This window comes from Ictidomys tridecemlineatus, chromosome 12, assembly GCF_052094955.1.
Source record: "Ictidomys tridecemlineatus isolate mIctTri1 chromosome 12, mIctTri1.hap1, whole genome shotgun sequence".
Taxonomy (NCBI): Eukaryota; Metazoa; Chordata; class Mammalia; order Rodentia; family Sciuridae; genus Ictidomys; species Ictidomys tridecemlineatus.
Window position 1 is genome coordinate 1,564,593 of NC_135488.1, and position 16,785 is coordinate 1,581,377.

General features: G+C 40.6%; 1 long non-coding RNA gene across 1 annotated transcript; it reads right to left on the reverse strand.

Annotated features, from left to right (window-relative positions):
- Positions 1-552: 552 nt before the first annotated feature.
- LOC144368977 (uncharacterized) lies at positions 553-15,752 on the reverse strand. Its single transcript, XR_013428388.1, has 2 exons — positions 12,286-15,752; positions 553-12,179 (listed from the first exon to the last, which is right to left on the reverse strand). It is a non-coding gene; the product is annotated as an uncharacterized LOC144368977 (long non-coding RNA).
- Between the last annotated feature and the right edge of the window lie 1,033 nt (positions 15,753-16,785).

Sequence of the window (16,785 nt, forward strand, 5' to 3'; positions counted from 1 at the left end):
CTCCTTTCGTCCCATACTCTGTGCCCTTCTATTTTAACAGGACTTGGGTGGAGCCCAGGACCTCATGCAGTCTAGGCAAACACTCATATTGAGCCACAACTCCTGGTCATCCTTTCCTGATACCACTCTTTTTGGAGCGTGTAAAGGCAGTGATGGAATGCTCTGCGTTCTGGTTTTGTTTGTTTCTGTCACAATGTGATGTGGATCAAGGAGTGCTGTCTGGGTGATGTGTACTTCCCATGTGCACAATACCAGAATGCTCATGACATTATTTGGTTCCACTGCTGGTGCTGAGGTAGTTAAGTGACATCCACCTCCTCTTTCCACGTTAGATGTGTCTTCTGAGAAGGAATGCATGGCCACCTGAACATCCTGCTCTCTGTCTAGTGGCTTTAACACCCACTGGTGATAATCAGTTGCTAGGCATCACGATGGGGATTTTCTAATCCATCTGTCACTATGCACACGAGCTGGTATTCTTTTGTGAAGAGCTTTTCATTCTATACGTTGAATATTTTGGGCTTACCCAATTCTTTTTATATTCTGTGTTAGTGATACTCCAGTGACACCACACTTGGCTACAGCGGCTTCTACTCTGGTCTTAGTCCATTTGATAGGTTCCCTTCGGTCTTGAAGTACTTCCTGGCTTTTTACTTCAGATGTCTCAGACTCACTTTGTATTTTTCTGGCTCTTTTTTTCAAAGTACCAGAGTCTCATGGTTGGCTTTTGGATCCTTAATTGACTGCTGCCCAAAATGGTAAGAAAATAAAATCTCATTCTGAATTGCCTCTAGGATACTAACATTTTCTTCTTGCATGATACATTGGGCTTTATCTTCAAATACAAAGGGAAAAATAGATGCCCCTCAACTTTCAATGGAATAATGTCCCAATCACCAACCCTGTCATAAATTGAAAATACTGTATGTGGCAGACGCACTGAACGCACTAACCTACCAGATGCCATAGCTGCATGGCACCTGTGGACTGTTGGTGACTCTCCCTGGGGTTCCTGTGGCTGGCAGTTCCAGCTCACTGTGGATGCTCAGCATTGCCAGGATATCATGCTGCATGTCACCAGCCTGGGAGGAGAGAAGAACTAGAGTGCATTTCCTGTCCTGCCAAAGCATATCTGTGGCACCATTGTAAAGACAAAATATTGAAAGTCAACCTGTCAGGATCCATCTGTAGTAAGTTCCAGCAGTTATACGTGGTGTTTCCCAGGGTGCTGCCTTGGGCCACAGCAGACGGTTCCCCAGTGGCCAGCAGAGGCCCTCCCAGCATCCAGTTTTATATTCACCCCTCTGCTGGACAGCTCCCTCCAGATGCCTGTTGGTAACTACAGCTTTCCACTCTTGCCACGTCCGGTCCTCCTGTGTGCACGTTCACACACGCATGTGAACATCAGAGGTCAGGAGGGGCTGGTTCAGGGCTGGGCCAGAAGAGTGCAAGGGAAAGCCAGCTTCATACTGAAGGGACACATCAGGTATCCTGTGTGCTGGTTGCCATGGAGTTGGTTATGAAATGGATAAAAAGCGTGGGAGCTTTTGTCAGATTTTTCTCAACCTTCAGGGAACTGAAGGTTGACAGTCTCTAAACTGTTTGAAAAGGAGGTCTGAAAACAAAAGCCTCCCTGGGAATCAGTTCTAACTTCCCTGTTGCTGTCTGAACTCGACGACTTTGTCTTTGTGAAAGGACTTCACAAAACTCCAAATAAGTTACCCCAGAAATATGTTACCAGAACCTGCTTTCCAGCAAACACATGCTCACAATACATCCCCAACTGAAGAGCTCATGGAATGTGTACCAGCAGTGACACTGACTAAACGTGCCCACATAACGGTCACTTTTATATTGTACAAAAATAAAATAACTTCTCCCTGTAGAAGTTAATGCCCAATGCACCAACTGACCACAAAGCTGGTGAGGTGCATTGGGCATTAACTTCTACAGGGAGTCAGGGAGCTGGGCCTGGTGGTGCACTGTAACCCTAGTGACTCAGGAGGCCAAGGCAGGAGGAGCACAAGTCTAGCTGGGTAAGTAGCAAGGCCCGCTCTCAAAAGACAAAGTGCTAGGGTGCAGCTTATGATAAATGGCCCCTGTGTTCAATCCCCAGTACTGGAGGAAAAAATTAAGGAAGTCAAGGAAGGATGTCTGTGCTTCTCAACTCCCAAAATGAGTTTTCCAGAAAATAGGAAATTTCCCCTTTGTCAATATTAGTGACTCCCCTCTCAAGGTTAGTAATTAATCTGGCTGTCACGATGGTCTGGGTCTGAGTCTCGCCCTCTGACGCTCCATCAGGGCTGGTGCTGTCACGAGACACCTGCATGGCACGAGGGCGAGGTACCAGGTCTGGTTCTCCGGCTCCCTTTCTTTCTTAGAATTATTGGCCGGCCTTGGCTATGGCCAGCCCCTTGCCCACTCCACAGCTTGTGTGTAGCTCCTGTCCTCTAGACGGGAAGCCAGATCACAGTTCATTCGGGCGCTCTGCGTTCACTTGGGTGTCCTGTGTCCTGTGTCCACACCTGTTTTCAACATGCCGGAAATGGGAGCATCTGAGGGCCGGGAATGCGGCCAGTGGAGGGTGTGCCTGGCGTGCCTGAGTCCTTGGGTCCGTCCGCAGCATCGTAAGGACTCACTGAGGGTAAGTGTATAATGGGATGGAAAGTGTGTAACAGGGATGGTAAGTGTAGCGGGGATGGAAGGTGTGTAACTGGGATGATAAGTGTGTAATGGACATGAGCAGCTCTAGCAGCTGCTGCTCAGGGCCCTTCCCCACTGGAGGGGCTGTGATGGGCACATGCCCCTGGCTCCAGGTCATCCCCGTCCTGAGTGCTGCAGGCCGTGCTGCACTGGCCCTTCCCCCCTCGGGCCCTTCTGCAGGAAAGTGGAGTATTTCTCTGAGCTTCCAGATTCATCCCCATGAAGCTCAGGTCCCCTTCCTCTTATACCCTCATTAGCATTGAATGCCCTCTTTTGTGAAGTGCCTATCCAAACTTTTTACTCAATCCAAAAATGCCATGAACTTATAGGTGTCCTTTATATATGCTGGATATGAGTGGTTTGCTAGAAACATGTAAGTCTGTGATTTTTACTTTCTTAATGGCATCTTTTGATGAATACAAGCTTTTGATGAGTACAAAGCTTATAGGGTTTGCATGCTGGAGATGACCCTGCACTGACAAAAGAAATTAAAGATCTAAATATGACAGAGACACATTATAGTCACAGATTTGAGAACTCAACACAGTAAAGATGTCAGGACCCCAAATTGATGAATAGATGTAGCACAGCCCCTATCACCAAAGGCCAGTGAGTAAAAACACTGTATTCCTGTGTGTAAGCAGCAACTAGAAAATGAAATTTGTAAAACACTATCATTACAATAGCATGAGAAAAGCAACACCTAAGAATAATCTGAAAGAAAGAGGTACAAGACCCTTTTACAGGCAACCACAAAGCACAGGTGATAAGATCTGAAGATCTGAAGGGGAAAGGAGAAGGGGGAAGGAGGTGGGGGAAAGAGAGACACCATATTCATGGACTGGAAGACTCAATATTATAAATATATCAATTCTCCCCAAAAGTGATCTGTAGACTTACTATGATCCCAATTAAAACTACAGAAGGGCCAGGCGCAGTGGTACACACCTGTAATCCCAGTAGCTCAGGAGGCTGGGGCAGGAGGATCATGAGTTCAAAGTCAGCCTCAGCAAAAGCGAGGCATTGAGAAACTCAGTGAGACCCTGTCTCTAAATAAAATACAAAATAGGGCTGGGATGTCACTCAGTGGCCGAGTTCAATCCCTAGTACCAAAAACAAACAACAACAACAACAAAAAAAATACACCCAACCTCCAGAGGATTTTTGGTGGTAGATTTTGATAAACTAATTTGCAATTTTTGTTTGAAGTATTTACATGACAGTGGTGGATTTAGGTTACCTGATATCCACTATATTTTAAAATTCTAATAACGAAAATATTGTGGTTGGGGGCTGGGATGTGGCTCAAGCGGTAGCGCGCTCGCCTAGCATGCGTGCGGCCCGGGTTCGATCCTCAGCAGCACCACATACCAACAAAGATGTTGTGTCCGCCGAGAACTAAGAAAAAAATAAATAAATGTTAAAATTCTCTCTCTCTCTCTCTGTCCCCCTCTCTCACTTTCAAAAAAAAAAAAAAAAAGAAAATATTGTGGTATTGGTGTTGTATTCTTGGAGGGACCAAAGAAACAGAGCACAGAACCCAGTAGCAGAAACACACACAAACACTGTCAACTCACTTAAATGCACAGTGATTGAATGGGGAAATTATGTCCTTCCCATTAAATTTAGCCAGGTCAATTTTTATGTCCATAAGAAAAATATGATTTTATAATCTCTACCCAATACCACATACAAAAGTTAACCCAAGATGGACTGAAGACTGAAATAAAACATAAGTTAACAAAAAGTTAATCAAATTTTAATTAGCTATAAGAAAAAAAATGTTGAATTGGACTTCTAAAACTTTGAGAATTGTTTTCTAGTTGCTGCTTACACACAGGAAAACAATGTTTTTACTCACTGGCCTTTCGTGATAGGGACTGTGCTACATCTGTTCATCAATTTGGGGGCCCTGACATCTTTCCTGTGTTGTGTTCTCAAATCTGTGACTATAATTAAAGATCTTTAATTTCTTTTGTCAGTGCAGGGTCATCTCCAGCATGCAAACCCTATAAGCTTTGTTTTAAATTTATGCCTGAGTATTTCACTCTTGAGTGATATCAATAGTATCATATGTTTAATTTTGGTGTCCATGTGTTCATTGCTTTATATGGAAAATATACATACATAAAATCATTTTGCAAATTTATCTTTATTTAGTGAACTAGCTTTTCGCTCTGGGAGTTTTTGACAAGATTTCTCAGGATTTCAGCATAAAGGTCCTGCCACCTTTAAGTAGCAAGTTTGATTTCTTCCTTGCTGACCTGCCACAGAGCCCTGTACCTCAGGTATCATGCTGCGTGGGGAGTAGGCACCCAGGCTCATGGGGAATGTCCAAGCTTCCACCACCAAGTCTGATGTTAGCTGTAGGTTTTTTCAAAGATGAGCTTTACTAAGGAAGTTCCTGATTTTGTTTTTCTGAGAGGTTTCTTTAATTTGCTTTGTTTTAATTATGAAGGGGCATTTAATTTTGCCAAATGCTTTTTCTGTATTGATTAATATGGCCATGTAATTTTTCTCCTTTATCCTGCAAATATCCAGATTCCAATGATTTTTTAAGAGAGAGAGAGAGAGAGAGAGAGAGAGAGAGAGAGAGAGAGAGAATTTTAATATTTTTTAGTTTTTGGCGGGCACAACATCTTTGTTTGTATGTGGTGCTGAGGATCGAACCCGGGCGGCACGCATACCAGGCGAGCGCGCTACCGCTTGAGCCACATCCCCAGCCCTACACTAATTTTTAAAAAACTACTGAGCTGTAGGTGGGCATGGTGCCACATGCCTGTAATCCCAGCAGTTTAGGAGTCTGAGGCAGTAGGATTGCAAGTTCAAGGCCAGCCTCAGCAATTTAGTGAGGCCTAACCAACTGAGTAAGTCCCTATCTCAAAAAACCAAAAACAAAACAGAAAAAATTAAGAAATAAAGAGGGCTACAGACGTAGCTTAAGAGCAAAGTGCCCTGGGTTCAATCTCTAGTCCAAAAAAATTATTTTGAGCTGTTTTGCATTCCTGGGGGTATAATTCTCTATATTGCTAAATTATATAATTTGCTATATTTTGTTAAAAGAATTTTATGTGTATATTCATAGAGATCTTTCTTAGTCCACAGTTTTCATATTTTACACTATTTTCATCTGTTTTGGTATCAGGGTAATAATAAATTCATAAAATGAATTGGAAAGTATTTAATTCTCTTTTATTTTCTGGAAGAGATTTTTGTATGGTTGATAATAATTTTTCTTTAAACCTCAGGTAGAATTCTCTGTATTACAGATGACCATAAGGTAGGTCTGGAGATTTCTTTTTGGAGAGTTTTAAATTTTTAAAAAAAATCTTATACTTTTTAGTTACACATGACAATAGAATATATTCTGACATATTATACATACATGGAGTGTAACTTCCCCTTCTGTAGTGGTCCATGATGTGGAGTTTCACTGGTCGTGTATTCATTTGTGAACATAGGAAAACCTTGTCCGGTTCATTCCAGTCTTTCCCATTCCCATCCTCACTCCCTTCCCTTCATTCCCCTTTGTCTGATCCAGTGAACTTCTGTTTTCCCCTCCCCCCCCTTATTGTGTGTTAGCATCCACATCAGAGAGAACATTTGGGCTTTGGATTTTGGGGATTGGCTTATTCCACTTAGCATCATAGTCTTCAGTTCCAGCAAATGCCATAATCTCATTCTTCTTTATTGCTGAGTAATATTCCATGGTGTATATGTATATTTTCTTTATCTATACATCTATTGAAGGGCACCTAGCTTGGTTCCATAGCTTAGACTGTGAACTGAGCTGCTATAAACATTGTTGTGTTCACATCATCATAGTATTAAGTCTTTTGGGTATGTGCTGAGGAGTGGGATAACTGGGTCAATGGTAATTTCATTCTAGGTTTTCCGAGAATATGCTTACTGCTTTCCACAGTGGTTGCACCAATTTGCAGTCTCACCAGCAATGTATGAGTGACCCTTTCCCCATATCCTCACCACTATTTATTGTTACTTGTATTCTTGATAATTGCCATTCTGACTGGAGATGAAATCTCAGTGTAGCTTTAATTTGCATTTCTCTAATTGCTAGAGATGTTGAACAGTTTTTTGTATATTTTTTGATTGATTGTATTTCTTCTTCTGTATAGTGTCTGTTCAGTTCTTTTGCCCATTTATTGATTGGGTTATTGGTTTTTTTGGTGTTAAGTTTTTTGAGTTCTTTATGTATTCTGGAGATTAATGTTCCATCTGAGGTGCAGTTGGTAAAGATTTCCTCCAATTCTGTAGGCTCTCTTTTCACATTCATGCTTGTTTCCTTTACTGTGACGAAGCTTTTTAGTTTGATTCCATCTCATTTACTGATTCTTGATTTTACTTCTTGTGCTTTATAAATCGTGTTGAGGAAGTCAGTTTCTAAGCTGACATGATGGAGATTTGGGCCTACTCTTCCTTCTCTGGTCTAATGCCTAGGTCCTTGATCCACTTTGAGTTTTGTGCATGGTGAGAGATAGGGGTTTAATTTCATTTTGCTACATATGGATTTCCATTTTCCAGCACTATTTGTGGAAGAGGCTCTCTCTCTCCAGTGTATGTTTCTGGCATCTTTGTCTACTATAACTGTATTTATGTGGGTTTGTCTCTGTGTCCTCTATTCTGTTCCGTTGGTCTTCATGTCCATGCTGCTTTTGTTACTGTAGCTCTGTAGTATAATTTAGGTGGGTTTAGTGAGGCCTCTTGCTTCACTTTTCTCACTAATAATTACTTTAGCTATTCTGGGCCTCTTATTTTTCCAAATGAATTTCACGACTGCTTTTTCTATTTCTGTGAAGAATATCATTGGAATTTTAATTGGAATTGCATTAAATCTGAATAGCACTTTTTGGTAGTACGGCCACTTTGACAATATTAATTATGCCTATTCAAGAACAAGGGAGATCTTTCCATCTTCTAAGGTCTTCTTCATTTTCTTTCTTTAGTGTTCTGTAGTTTTCATTGTAGAGGTCTTTCCCCTCTTTTGTTAAATTGATTACCAAAAAATTTGAGGTAATTGTGAATGGGATAGTTTTCCTAATTTCTCCTTCAGTTGTTTAATCATTGATATATAGGAGGACAATTGATTTATGGGTGTTAATTTTAGGTCCTGCTACTTTGCTGAATTAATTTATGAGTTTTAGAAGTTTCTTGGAGTTTTGGGGTCTTCTAAATAGAATCATGTCATTGGCCTATAGGGATAGTTTCAGCTCTTTTTTTTTTTAAGAGAGAATTTTTAAAAATATTTTTCAGTTTTCGGTGGACACAACATCTTTATTTTTATGTGGTGCTGAGGATTGAACCCAGCGCCCCGCGCATGCCAGGCAAGCGCGTTACCACTTGAGCCACATCCCTAGCCCTAGTTTGAGCTCTTCTTTTCCTATTTATATCCCTTTAGTTTCTTTCTTCTAATTTCTCTGGCTAGAATTTTCAGGACTATGTTGAACAGACATGGTGAAAGAGGGCATCCCTGTCTTGTTCCAGCTTTTAGAGGGAATCCTTTCAATTTTTCTCCGTTTAGAATGATGTTGGCCTTGGGTTTAACATATATAGTTTTTACAGTGTTGAGGTGTATTCCTACTATCCCTAGTTTTTCTAGTGTTTTAAACATAAATGGACACTGTATTTTGTCAAATGCCTCTTCTGTTTCTATTGAGATAATCCTGATTCTTGGCTTTAAATCTACTGATGTGAGAAACTGCATTTATTGACCACTCGATCATGGTGCCCTATCTTTTTAATATTTTTGTATGTGATTTGCCCAATATTTTAAGAATTTTTGCATCTATGTTCATCAAGGATATTGGTCTGAAGTTTTCTTTCCTCCATGTGTCTTTGTCTAGTTTTGATAACAGGGTGATAATAGCTTTATAGAATGAGTTTGGAAGGGTTACCTGCTTTTCTATTTCATGGCATAATTTGAGGAGGATTTGTGTTAGTTCTTGTTTGAAGGTCTGGTAGAACTTGGCTGAGAATCTGTCTGACTTGGGCTTTTCTTTTTTGGTAGACTTTTGATAGTGTCTTCAATTTCATTGCTTGAAATTGATCTGTTTAAATTTTCTATGTCCTCCTGATTCAATTTGGGTAGGTCATATGTCTCTAGAAATTTGTTGATGTCTTCAAGGTTTTCTATTAGAGTATAAATTTTCAAACTTTCTAATTATTGTCTGTATTTCATGTCTCTCATGATATTTCCTTTTTCATCACAAATTTTAATAATTTGAGTATTCTCTCTATTAGCTTGGCTAAGGGTTATCAATTTTATTTATTTTTTCAAAGAACAAACTTTTTGTTTTGTCAATTTTTTTGTTTTAATTTCATTGATTTCAGCTCTGATTTTAATTATTTCCTGTCTTTTACTCTTTTAGTATGGATTTGTTCTTTTTCTAGGGCTTTAAGAGTTGAGGTTAGGTTATTTATTTGGTGACTCCTTTTAATGAATGGCTCAATGGGGCTTCTTTTCTGTACAAGGATATTGTGCAGCCCTTCTGGATAGTGGGGCAGTTCTTGGATCTCTGAACTCTATACCCAGACATACCTCCACCTCCTAAAATGCAGGTCCCTTGAATCCCCTTGCCCCTGCACTTGGCTCCTGGAGAGACCGCTCTGGCTGCTGCCTCTGGTCACTGGGGACTTCGTCCTTATGTTATTATATCCAACCTCGTGGGTCCCCAATCTGCTTTGAATGTCCAGTACTTGAATGTTCACCTTTTCTTTGTTCAGCCCCTTTGCTGAGAAGCTGCCTATGTTTTGGAGATTTCACGCCACAAAGCAGCTAGGAAAGCAACCTTCTCTATTTGGCCATCTTGAAACCCTCGGTGAAAGTTTTAAGAATAACATTTTATACTCTGTATTTGAAAATTTTAATATCTGAAGTGCTCTGAAGTATATATGTTGCCTTTATTTTATTTTTGTGGTGCTGAGGCTTGGACATGTGAGGGCCCTCTGCTACTAAGCTACAGCCCCTGCCCTATGATGCTCCAGGAATTTACTCTTAGCCATAGCTTGCAGGGGGTGTGTCTCATCCCTCTGCCCAGCCACATCATCTGCCTCCTGTCCATCATCCCACCATTGAAACCAAACACACCATTTGTCATGGTTTGGATCCTGAATGTTTCCCAAGGCTCTTTTTTGGAAGTTCTGATCGTGGCCTCAGGTGGTGGAGCCTTGAGGAGGTGGGGCTTAGGGGCTGAGATATTAGATCACTGGGAGGGAGGGTATGTGCCCTTGAAGGCTACATTGGGACCCTGACCCCTTCTTACCTCTCACTTCCCAGCTGCCAGAGGTGAGCAGGTTGACATACCACATGTTCTCTACCGTGATACTCTGCCTTGCCACAGGCCCAATATAGCACAGCCATCCAATCATGCACTGGACCTCTGAAACCATGAGCCTGAGAAGCCTTTCCTCCTCCTAAGTTGATTACCTCAGTTATTTCGTCACAGTGGTGGAAAGAAAACTAACACACTACTTTATTCCACTTTCGTAAAATTCACAAACAGGCAGAACTAACCTGTGGAAGTAGGAGTTAGAGAAATGTCTACCTTTTGAGAGATTCAACCGAGAACAGGCACAAGACAGCCTTTTGAGATTTTGAGTGTTTTAAATATTGATCTACATAGCATTTTACAGGCATATATATAGGTAAAATTCATCATGCTATTCACTTAAGATTGGTATACTTTATTGTCTATAGACTATCAAATTTTTATTTATTTTTATGTAGTGCTGAGGATCAAATCCAGGGCTTTGCACCCTTGAAACGAGCGCTCTACTGCTAAGCCACAACCCCAGCCCAGACTATCAATTTTTTAAAAGTACACAAACAAGGTTCTAGGTTCCAGTTTATTAGCAGGTATTCCTGATTTTTTTGAGATAAAAATTAATTTATTTTGAAATGCAATAGTTCTGGTTGTATTTTAATCATGATTCTGTGTTTACAGTGGCTTTTCCAGGATACTCAGACTATCATACTGTTGAATATGTAAGCTGCATGCTCCTCTTCTAATTCAAATACTGCTTTTGGAAACTTTAGTAGACTTGTTGAAATATTCCTGCTGGATTTTTAACCATTCTTCCCCCACACCATCTGTCCTTTTCTTCTCCTTATTCTTTACTTCCTTCTTCTCCTTCCAAGGTCTCACTAAGCTGCCCAGGATGACGGTGAATTTGCAATCCTCCTGCCTCAGTTTCCCAAGTACCTGGGATTACAGGTGTGCACCACCAGTCCCTAACCTTCCTTCTTTAAAGAGAGGCACTTGGGTATATATGAGGGCTATTCTAGGTTAAATTTTTGCCCTCATAAGATCCCAGAATGCAAGATTGTTTCAACATAGGGAAATCAATAAATGTAATTCATCACATCAACAGACTTAAAGATAAGAGCCATATGATCATCTTGATAGATGCAGAAAAAGCATTTGACAAAACCCAGCACCCCTTCATGTTCAAAACACTAGAAAAACTAGGATAACAGGAACATATCTCAACGTTGTAAAAGCTATCTATGCTAAGCCCCAGGCCAGCATCATTCTAGATGGAGAAAAATTGAAAGTATTCCCTTTAAAAACTGGAACAAGACAGCGATGCCCTCTTTCACCACTTCTATTGAATAAGTTCTTGAAACTCTAGCCAAATAAAAGAAATTAAAGGGATGCAGATAGGAAAGGAAGAACTCATATTATCACTATTTGCCAAAGATACAATTCTATACCTACAAGACCCAAAAATTCCACCAGAAAACTTCTAGAATAAATGAATTCATCAAAGTAGCAGAATATAAAATCAATGCCATAAATCAAAAACATTTCTGTACATCAGTAACAAATTCTCTAAAAGAGAAATGAGAAAAACTACCCCAGTACAATAGCCTCAAAAATAATAAAATACTTGGGACTCAATGAAAGAGGTGAAAGACTATACAATAAAAATTACAGAACACTAAAGAAAGAAATTAAAAGAAGACCTTAGAAGATGTAAAGATCTCTCTTGCTCTTGGATAGACAGAATTAATATTGTCAAAATGACCATACTAGCAAAAGTACTATACAGATTTAATGCAATCCCAATCAAAATTCCAGTAACATTCCTCATAGAAATATAAAAAGTCATGAAATTAATCTGGAAAAATATGAGACCCAGAATAGCCAAAGCAATCTTTAGCAAGAAGAGTGAAGCAGGAAGCATCACCAAACCAGACCTTAAACTATACTACAGAGCAATTGTAACAAGAATAGCATGGTATTGCCACCAAAATAGACACATACGATAGTACAGAATAGAGGACACTGACACTAACCTACAAAATTACAGTTATCTTATGTTGTGTTCCATGACTAAACACTTAAGGTCATTCCTGGTGAACTGGGCTGTCACGAAATAATCACACAGAGACAGAGAAATACCATTTTTCTTTTTCTTTTTTTGAGTCCTTTGACGGCTCCTCTGACCTCAAGGGTCTGTGGAAAGAGAGACAAGAGCATGTGCTGTACCCTTTTATTGGGAGGAAGCCATTCAAATGAAGCAAGGGGTAGGATTACAGAGAAACCTGCGGGTGACACCTACCCTTGGAGCCATGCCTTGCTATTCCAGCTGGGACAACACCTAAGTCACCACAAATTGTAGTGATTGGTCAGAGCTTCATGCTTCAGGACTGGAAGGCGCGGTCATTCAGAGCAGCTCCCCATAATCTTATATCAGACAAAGCTGCTAAAAACATACATTGGAGGAAAGATAGCCTCCCTCAACAAATGGTGCTGGGAAAAGTGGAAATCCATAAGCAAAAAAAAAAAAAAAAAAGAAATTAAACCCCCATCTCTCACCATGCACAAAACTAAACTCTAAGGACCTAGGAATTAAACCAGTGACCCTGCACCTAATAGAAGAGAAATTAGCCCCAACCTCCATCATGTCAGATTAGGCCCCAACTTCCTTAATAAGATTCCTAAAGCACAAGAATTAAAATCAAGAATCAAAAAATAGGATGGATTCAAACTAAAAAGCTTCTTCTCAGGAGCTGAGGTTGTGGCTCAGTAGTAAAGTGCTTGCCTAGCACATGTGAGGCCCTGGGTTCAATCCTCAACACCACATAAAAATAAATAAAGGTATTTTGTCCAACTACAACTAAAAAATAAATATTAACAACAATTAAAAAAGCTGTTTCTCAGCAAAATAAATAGTGAGGTAAAGAGTGAGTCTATAGAATGGGAACAAATTTTTACCACACGCATATCAGATAGAGCACTCATCTTTAGGATATAAAGAATTCAAAAATCTTAACACTAAAAAACAATAACCCAATCAATAAATGGGCCAAGGAACTGAACAGAAACTTCTCAGAAGAGGATATACAATTGATCAATAAATATAAAAAAAGCTCAACATCTCTAGCAATTAGAGAAATTCAAATCAAAACTACTCTAAGATTTCATCTCACCCCATCAGAAGGGCAGCTATTAAGAATACAAACAATAAATGTTCATGAGTTTGTGGGGAAAAAGGCACACTCATACCTTGCTGGTGGGACTACAAATTGGTGCAACCAATCTGGAAAGAAGTATGGAAAGTCCTTTGAAAACTGGATATAAAAACCAGCATGTGACCCAGCTATCTCACTTCGTGGTTTATACCCAAAGGATTTTAAAACAACATATTATAGGGACGAAGCAGCACAATTCACAATAGCTAAACTGTGGAACCAACCTAGATGCCCTTCAGTAGATGAATGGATTTAAAAAATGTGGTATATATTACACACAGTGGAATATTATTCAGAATTAAAAGAATGAAATCATGGCATTTGCAGAGAAATGGATGGAGTTGTAAAATATAATGCTAAGTGAAGTAAGCCAATCCCCTAAAACCAAATGCCAAATGTTTTCTCTGATATGAGGATGCTGATTCATAATGGGGATGGGGGCGGGAGCATAGGAGGAATGAAGGAACTTTAGTTAGGGCAAAGGGGAAGGAAGAGAAGGGAAGGGGCATGAGGGTAGGAAAGATGGTGGAATGAGATGGACATCATTACCCTAGGTACATGTATGAAGGCTCAAATGGTGTGACTCTACTTTGGGTACAACCAGAGACATGAAAAATTGTATACTATGAATTGAAATGCATTCTGCAGTCATATAAAACAAATTAGAATAAATTTTAAAAAATTAAAAAGATACTACTTTGACCATACTTTGGATGGAGTATATTTTATGCATATATGAATTTGCCACAATGAAACTCATTATTCTATAGATTATGTACTCATACAAATGCTTAGAAATTAAAAAAAAAAAAGTTGCTATCCTAACATCCAGTACCTCAGTATGTGACCTTATTTGGAAGTGGAGTCATTGCGTATGTAAATAGCTAAAATGTCATCCAGGATTTAGAAGGGGCTCTTAATCCACCTCATGTAAGGGAGAAAGAGGAAGACCTGCAGTGACACAGCTGTGAGCTGAGCAATGCTGATGATGGCAGCTGTCACCAGAAGCCAGGAGCAGGAATAGAAAGAGACTATTCAGAGTCTCAAAGGGAGTGTGGGTCCTGCCGATATTTTAATAAGCTCCAAGCCACCCAGTTCTGGTACTTTGTTACAGCAATCCTAAGGGTCTAATACACAGATGTGTTAGTCCTTTTTTTTTTTTTTTTTTTTTTTGCTATTAATGCCACAGACTGGGTGAGTTTTAAAGAAACGAGGTTTGCTTTGGCTCACAGTTCTGGTCAAGGGTGAAGGGGCTACATCTGTGACAGTCTCCTGGTGGGTTCTGAGGGGCACAGGGCACCACAAGTTGGGAGACAAGTAGTGTATGCATCTTGGTCTCTCTCAGGTCTCCTTCTTAGGGTCACCAGCATTCAGCCACTGGTTCTCCACCCTAATGACTCTGTGGGATCCTACTCTTTCTCCCAAGGTGCTACCTCTAATCATATCTAAATAGTTCACAATGGCACTAACCCCCAGCATGAGGTTGAGAGGAGCAATCCACATTCCACCCACAGCCAAGGCTCACTGGAAGGGTGGTAAAGGAAGGCTGGAAACAGGCAAGAGATGACTCAAGGTTTCAAGTCATGAACTGTGGGTCGGAAGCTCCTTGAACCGGAAGGTCAAAGTTATTGTCATGGAGATGAATTCCATTTTCAAAAGCTGGTGTACAGCTGACATTTTCTACAGCACTCACCAGTTTACACAATAGGATGTATCTTGGTTTTATTAGCCAAAATTCCTGCCAGAATTGGGCTGTAGCTTTCTTGCCCAAAGCTTTTCTTTTGACATTCTGGCCCATGGGAACAGCTGAGCTGGGAAGCTTCCCTGGACTGGACATCCTAGGGAAGTGAGCAAGGTCGAACTGGGAGATGAGGAAGACCAGTTCTCATTCTCACTTCTATTTTCATTCCAAACTGAGAGGATTTAAGTCAAGGATGTTTCTATTTAATGTGTTTCAGGGATCACGAAGAGAATGCACATAAAACCTTTACCAGTGTGCATGTACATATGGCAAGGAGTGTGATCCTGCTAAACGCATGCGGACTTTGGCAGGCGCAGAGTGCCAATGCTCACTTAGCTCTTCCCACCCCTCAGATGTGAGTCTCAGCAGGTGGGAGGATCCACCCGCTCCCTGGGGCACCTAGGAAAGACAAACTGAAGGCACAGCAAGGGAGACAGTGCCTTGTCCAGTGTCAAGGCAACCTCAGGACACAAGTGGAGCATGTGATACTGAGGGTGACCTGAAAAATGTGAAGGAGAAAGAGGCAGTCTCCTTCCTTGCTCTCAGCATTTGTGGCTCAGCAGTCCCCTGAGGGGGCCAGTGCCAAATCCAACATTTTTTCATTTACACTCCCGCCTTGATGACCAGCATTTGAACAAGCACAGCTTTAAGATATGATGCTGGGAAGGCTTTTTGGCGCGTGTTGATTCCTGGCTACAGATAGTCTTCATCTCTCTACCAGTTCACACATCAAGTCTCTCTGAGCAGACACACCAAGTGCTCACAGGAAGGCCACTCATCACCAGGTCTCTAGTCAGAAGGCTGCGGGGGGGGGGGGGGGGGCGGGGGGGACTCAGAACTCTGCACCTTCTTGGTCACTGCAGTTTGGATCTGGAACGTCCCCAAGGCTCACCTTTTAGAGATTTGGACAGAGGTGCTATTGGGGAAGCAGTGGAGACTTCAGGAGGTTGGGCCTCGTGGAGGAAACAGGGTATATCTTGCCCCTTACGCTCTGATTCTGGCTACCATGAGGTGAGCATGCCTTCCCTACATGATATTCTGTCTCAACACAGGCCCAGAAACAATGGATGGAGTGATCATGAACCAAATCCTATGAAACCATGAGCCAAAGTAAATCCTTGTTTTTCTCAGGTATTTTGATCCAGTAATAGAAAGCTGATTATCACAAGATTAATTCATTCAATTCTATTCATCACCGTTGTTTAATGACTGACTTCACCAGATTATATGAGGTTCTTTTCTGTCCATTGTCATCTTCCCAAAGCCTGGCACACAGGAGGTATTTGATCAAGTATTGTTCACTTATTGGCAGACCAGTATCCTTCTACTTGAAAAATTGTAGTTTATTCTCAAAAGACAAAAATGTCCTCAGACCTAGATATCTCATATTTTGAAGACCTTCTTATATGAGAAATAAGAAGGGAAGGAAATGGGCAAATTATATTAAGAGGCAATTTACAGAAATCCGAGTGGCTAATAAATAAAAAGATACTCAGAGGGCTGGGGTTGTGGCTCAGTGGTACAGCGCTCACCTAGCATGTGTGAGGTTCTGGGTTCAATACTCAGCACCACATTAAAAATAAATAAATAAAAAGGTACTGTGTCCATCTACAACTAAAATATTTTTAAAAATATATTAAAAGATGCTCAGAGAAATTAAAATAGTACAACCTGCATGGAGTATATTGGTATTATGTTTAAAAATTCCAAATGTGAATGTGCAGCATTCAACTTAAATGTTGTGAAGCAGAGAAATGATTAAATTATGGTACATTCCTTCTACAGAATCCTATACCTGTAAATATTGACACTGATGAAAATTTACATAAAAGAATTTTAAAGGAGA